The sequence below is a fragment of the Ochotona curzoniae genome, unplaced genomic scaffold (genome assembly GCF_017591425.1).
Source record: "Ochotona curzoniae isolate NIBS_2020 unplaced genomic scaffold, NIBS_Ocur_1.0 contig_4516, whole genome shotgun sequence".
Classification (NCBI taxonomy): domain Eukaryota; kingdom Metazoa; phylum Chordata; class Mammalia; order Lagomorpha; family Ochotonidae; genus Ochotona; species Ochotona curzoniae.
Window position 1 is genome coordinate 2,862,037 of NW_024466313.1, and position 6,547 is coordinate 2,868,583.

A 6,547-nucleotide genomic window follows, 5' to 3' on the forward strand; every position below is an offset into this window, starting at 1 on the left:
CACCTGTGACCGCAGCGGTTCCATGACTCTCATGCTGCAGGTCAAACCTGGCACCCAGGGAAGCAGGTGGCAGAGAGGGGAAAGGAAGGCGAGTGGTGCTAGGCGGGGCTCGAACCCTGCAGGCTTTACAACCAGCCCTGTCCCCACTACTGGCTGCAGCAGCCAAGGGTGCTTGCCCTGAACAGGCTAAAGTGGACACGGGGAGGAGGGAGAGCAGCAGGGCGTGGTTACGAGTCCACTGGCCAGCAACGGGCTGAATCATGGCATAACAGGTTAACCCACCGCCTGTGGTGCCTGTATGCCGTTTGGGTGCAGTTTGAGCCCTGGCTCCTCCACTTCCAATCCAACTCCCTATTGATGGGCCTGAGAAAGCAGCAGAGGATGGCTAAAGTGCTTGGGACGCCACACTCACACGCAGACCCAGAAAAAGCTCCCGGCTTTAGCCTGGTCCAGTCCTAGCCGTGTGGCCATCGGGGAGTGAACCAGCAGATGGAAGATTCTCTTTCTCTCCCTCTGGCCCCCTGCCTTGCAAATAAACATATGTGTCACTTTCACACACGTGCGTCCTGTGCGGGAACGCATCAGAGAACTTCCAGAAACTGAACACAGTGAGAGATCAGCAACAAAGTGAACCCGCAGGTGACAGCACCCGAGTGTGTGGGGCAGGTGTCCCAGACGGTCAGGCAGGGCTGGGTCTGCCCACGGAGCAGTCCTGTGACCTCGCCGGCCGGAAGGAGCCGCGCACGGGGCCAGGGCATGAGGGGAGGAGGGCGGACTCCACCCTGTTGCCAGAAGAGCAGTGCTGGTCACCCAGTGTCACTGAGCTGCTCTCCAAGGGAGTTCAGAGGGGACTCCTGGCTCTGTCCCCTGGTGGGAGACTCTGGGCTCTGAGGAACATCACCTCTCTCTGTAGGGGGTATGGGGGTGGTGGGAGAGGGGGTGGCAGTGCAGTAGTGTAGTAGGTTAAGCTACTGTATCCAGTGCCACCACCCCCATCTGAGCACCAGATAGAGTCCTGGCTGCTCCACTTCCCTCCAGCTCCCTGCCTGTGGCCTGGGAAGCAGTGGAGGACGGCCCAGGGGCTTGGAACCCGGCACCTACACGGGAGGCCTGGATGGAGTTCCTAGCTTTGGCCTGACCCACACTGAGCTATTGTAAGCATTGAATAGATCTCTCTCTCTCTCTCTCTCTCTAACTCTGCTTTTCAAATAAATTAATTAATTAAAAAAAAAAAAAAGCAATGACAGTCGGCCCATTGTGATAGCCTAGCAGCTAAATCTTCATCTTACATGCACTCGGATCCCATATGGGCACTGGTTTGTATCCCAGCTGCTGCACTTCGCATCCTGCTCCCTGCCTGTGGCCTGGGAAAGCAGTCGAGCCTGGCCTAGAGCCTTGGGACCCTGCACCCGTGTGGGAGACCCGGAAGAAGTTCCTGACTCCTGTTCAGATCGGCTCAGCTCTGGCTTTTGAGGCCACTTGGGGAGTGAACCAGCAGATGGAAGACTTTCTCTCTGTATCTTTTCTGTCTGTAAACCTGCCTTTCCAATAAAAATAAATAAATAATAATTTAAAAAAAAAAACAATGAAAGCATTGGGTGGGTGTTTGGCTTAGAGCTTAAGGTTCCAGTGAGGCTCTCCATCCCGTGTCGGACACAGCCGCCACGTTGGGTTCCTGGCTCCACTCCGATTCCAGCAGCCTGTGGGTGCAGACCTGGGCCGCAGAGGCCATGCTCAGGTTCTCAGACCCCTGCCTGCCTGCTCCTGGCTCTGGGCTGCAGCTGCTGTGGGTATCTGGGCATGAATCAGTGGGTGTGATGACGCAGGCAGGCAGAGCTGAGTGCCCGTGCCCTGCGCAGCTGGGTAGTGGCATCCTGTGTTTGCCCAGTGCTGGGCTTTCGTCTCCTCACCTGAAAAGCAGGGTGACCCCGAGCCTTCTGCAAGGCCGCCATGGACACGGATGGCCCATGGGTAAGCTGCTCACACTCGCTCCCATCTCCTGCCCCAGAGGTGTCCTCCCCACTGACTGCATGCAGGGCTCAGCTGCTCTCACTCCCTCTGCCCCACCCAACTCATGCCAGGGAAGTGGGGGTAGGTGCTAGCGGTTTCTCTTCCCTCCAGGATTCCCCCAAGCAGAGGCCACAGTGAGGTTGACAGGCACCTCTTCATGGTGTCCCCCAGCCACTGCTGGTTCCTCCTTGCCCCGCAGAGTCAAGGGCCCCAGCCACAAGGAGCTCTAGTACACCCTAACCACGCTTCTGACATGGCCCTGGCTAGAGGGTCTAACCTGATTGCTGCCAGGCTGCTTGGGGGCTGCACGTCAGGCGGTGTGAGAGGGACAAGGACTCAGGGACCACGGCCACCAGATGCCGGCCCGGTGACTGGCTTCCCCACACCTTCCCTGAAGGCAAACACGAGTCCAGGGCTAGGCCATTGCCACAATCTCTTAGATTGGAGGCACCAGGTCAAGGGCAGCCACCGACCCCACCCACTGGGCCCTCTCTTCCCCCACTCCCGGCCCCCACAGCTGCTTGTCCCACCCCAGCCGCGCCCAGGAAGCTGAGGACCACACTGCCACGCCCCCTCCTCCCCACACCTGCCTCCCCAACCTGTACTGGCTCACTTCCTGTACACCTTGAATTCCGACGGACTGAGCCACGGTTCACAATCCCCACCAACGTGAGGTCCTCCTAACTGTGGCCTCCCAGGGACCTGAACTGGGGGTTACGGACACCCACATCCCCACTTCCAGGTCCCCCTGCCAGCTTCCCTGGTGTGCCAAGCTGAGGGCTGTTACGGCACCTGGACCCAGGCCAGAAGCCGGGAGCCAAGCCCTAATCCTCTGGCAGGAGAACGTGGGAGCACTTGGGCCAACCTCTGCTGCATCCCCAGGCCATCTGCAGGGAGCTGGCTCAGAAGTGGGTCCGCTGGGTCACGAACCAGCACCCACATGGGATGCCAGCACTGCAGGCAGACCCGGGACCTCCACCACTGCACAGTAGAGCATTAGCCTGTTGAGCCACCACAGACCCTGTAAGTAAATAAATCCAAAAACTATCAACTTGAAGAATACCCGAGAAATAGGCAGATGATGATGCTTATAGATTAGAATCTCAAAATCTCAAATAGCACAGGTGTCAATTTTCCCAAATCAATATTTCTATCAATATCCCAGCAAAACATTTTTTGAAATACAAAAATGCCTATTTTAAAACTTTTTAAAAAGATTACATATTTGAAAGTCGGAGTTACAGAAAGAGGGATGGAAATTGAGAGGGCAATCTTCCATCTCACTTTCCCAACGGCCGCAATAGCTGGAGCTGAGCAGGTTGAAACCAGGAGCCAGGAGCCTCATCAGGGTTGTCCACGACCCAAGCACTTGGACCATTCCCTGCTGCTTTCCCATGATCATTAGCAGGGAGCTGGGTGGGAAGTGGAGCAGTCAGGACTCAAACTAGCTTAACTCTACAGCACAACGCTGCTCTGCCTGTTCTAAAATTTATGTGAAAAACATAGGGCCCAGACTAGCTGAAACTATCTTGAAAAAGAAGAATCTGATGGAAGATGTTACTGCGAGGTCAAGTTCACCACAAGCAAGACTGTGTGGCCGTGGCAGAGGGACACACACCCGCAGAGGACCCACAAATAGGCCCTGCTGATGGGCGGGAAGGCCTGGGAGCAAACTGACAGCAGAGACACATCCCGCCCGCAGCAGGGCGGGGACTGGTGGGCATCAGCAGAGGGAAAAATGAGCCTGACCTGAACCCACACCCCGTGTCCAACCCAGAGGCATCGCACAGCAATGAGGCAGAGTTCACCAGTGTGGCCCAAGCGGAGACTGGGCAGTTGGATTCCATCAAGACGAAAACCTCAAGGCCCAGCGCTGCAGTGAGAAGGGGAAGCATCCACCTCGACACCTGCACCCTGTGGCCACCACGGTCCCTCAGGTCAGCAAAGCAGGGGCTGGGATCCAATCCCGGCACTCCGACACGATACGACACAAGTGCATCAGCTAGGTGGCTTATTATTATTTATTTATTTGGAAGTCAGAATGAGAGAGAGAATCTTCCATCCACTGGCTCACTCTCCACATGGGCACAGCAGCTGAAGCCAGGAGCTTTTTCTGGATCCCCCACGTGGGTGCAGGGTCCCAAGGCCTTGGCCCACCCTCCACTGCTTTCCTAGGCTATAAACAGGGATCTGGATCAGTACTGGTGCAGCCGGGACTCTAGCCAGTGCCCACACAGGATGGTGACACCTACACACTGCCACAGCACTGGCCCCAACTGTGACAGCTTTTCTATAAACTAAACTTCAGTGTCACTGAGGGGTGTCTGGCTTTATTTATTCATCTCTTTACTTGAATATTTACATGAGGCAGGGACAAAGAGCTCCTTATCATCTGGTTCACTTCCCAGCTGCGTGTGATGGCTGGGGCCAGGCCAGACGAAGCCAGAGCTGGGAACCGATCAGAGAAGCGAGGCCCTTGCCCTGAGCCACCACCCGGGTGTGCATCACCAAGAGACGACGCCGGCTGCAGAGGAGGAATGCTGGTGTCTTAACTGCCAGGCCCAACATAGCCCCAAGGCCCTGGTGCTTTGTCCAGGTCTGGAACCCTCTAAGGCAGAATGTATCAGAATACAGAAGACGTGTCCCCATGCTGGGCCTTGCTCTGTACCTTTAAATGGAGACTCGCAGTGGCCAGTGATAGCTGTAACCTTCGGGAATGTTCGCCTGCTTTAAGCCAAACATGTGCTGGTTTATGACACTCCAGCCTCATGCAGCTCCTGGGAGGTGACCTGTTCACTTCATGATGGCCGATCACCCAGCCCACCTGTGTCAGCAGATGTGACTGGGTCCCCAACTAGCACAGGGGACCAGGCCTGGAAGCATGATTATGGATGGACACTGGCCCTGCCACGTGAGTGTTAGTGTGTGAACCTGGACACGTGTGCACAGGTGTGTGCCATGGGAGCCCTCAAGCGGCTTCTCTCACACACCTGCAAATGGCAGAGAAGGCTCCGGCCACTGAGGCCAATGGGCTGGGAGGGAAGCAGCACCTGTCAGGAAGCCACTCTGAGCAGGTGGACAGGACAGGCCCGCTTGGCGCACACGCCCCTTTAGGTACGAAGGGCTTATGTCCCAGGCAGCCAGGACATTGGCAAGCTGGGGAGGCTCCCCTTCTCACAGCTCAGGCAAGACGTGACCCAGGAAGTAATCCCAAATGAATGAGTCTGTGGCCGGTGCTAACGTGTGAGATGGACATTTCACCCCTCCGCTCCTTACTGCATCTCCACCCACCGGCTCCGTCCCTTTGCTTCTGTGTAGCTGAAGGCAGTCAGGGAACCTGCACCTGCCGCCTGGGCGGGGCTTAGTTCTGGGGCCCACACCGTTGCTACGCAGGGACTTCTCACCTCTTTGCAGGTCAGTGTTACTGCAGGAGCCTGGACTCAGCCCCACGTGTGTGTACCTGACTGTGTCTGCTACAGACACCAGCCACTGGCGTCCCAGTATGCCCTGGGAATGTTCCCATGAGAACAGGGAAAAACGGCTGCCATTTCCACGAGCAGCATCAGCAGCTAAGCTGTCAACCAACATCCAACCCTCTTTCCCCAGACCTTGCCTTCATGTCGCTGGATCTTCAGTAAGATCCTGCTTGCCAAGTGCCTGAGCGGGGAGTTGGGTCAGGGAAATGGAGCATCCGGGACTCCCTTCACAAGCACCTGGAACCCCCCACTCTGTGAGACACTCTGCTCTCTCTTTTTAAACCCAGCAAATTGGTCCACTGCTGCCACTGACCAAGCGTCCTGCACCTGTTCTGAGGAGTGGGACCACAGCAGCCACAGGGATAACAATGATTATTGCCGAGCAACTGTCTCCCGAGAGGTATATGTCTTAGACCCCAGGAGGTGTGGCTATCAGGAGGGCTCCCGACCCCACAGCTTCCTGCGTGTGGTTCAGTGGACCCTGGTGGAGGGGTAGGCAACCGGGGTGGCCTCATGGTTGTTGCCAGCCGCCTCTGTACGTACTGGCCACATGCCGTACCCAAAATGGCGCCGGCCAGAGAAGCCACATCTTGGTGTTTGGTGGAGAGTCACGTAGCTTTCGCAGTACTGCGCAGGCGCCTAGCGCATGCGCAGTGAGCTGCGGCGCGGCAGGCACGTAAACACTGGGACTGACGAATCCAGTCGCCCAGAACCCTGCGTAATCATGACGCCGACCTATCATCGGTGGAGGCGGGGCCAGACAGCACATAAGAGTAGAAAGCCTGCCGGGGTCCGCGCCTCTTTCCTCCTCATGTTGCTGTGCACAATAAATTTTACAGCAGAAGGCTTCACTCGCGTCTGCGTCTTATTGCTGGGCAGTAAGACACGTGGGCGCGACACATGGTGACCCATGGCTCTCTGCAAACTCTGCTGGCTTTGCTGTTCCCTGGGCAGGGCTGGGTAGTCCTGTGTCGCATTTCTCTCACACTGCGCTGGAGTTGCGTGGCAGCCTGGGAAGTGATCGCTGGTCCTGCCGAGCTCTGAGCTGACAAAGGTGAATC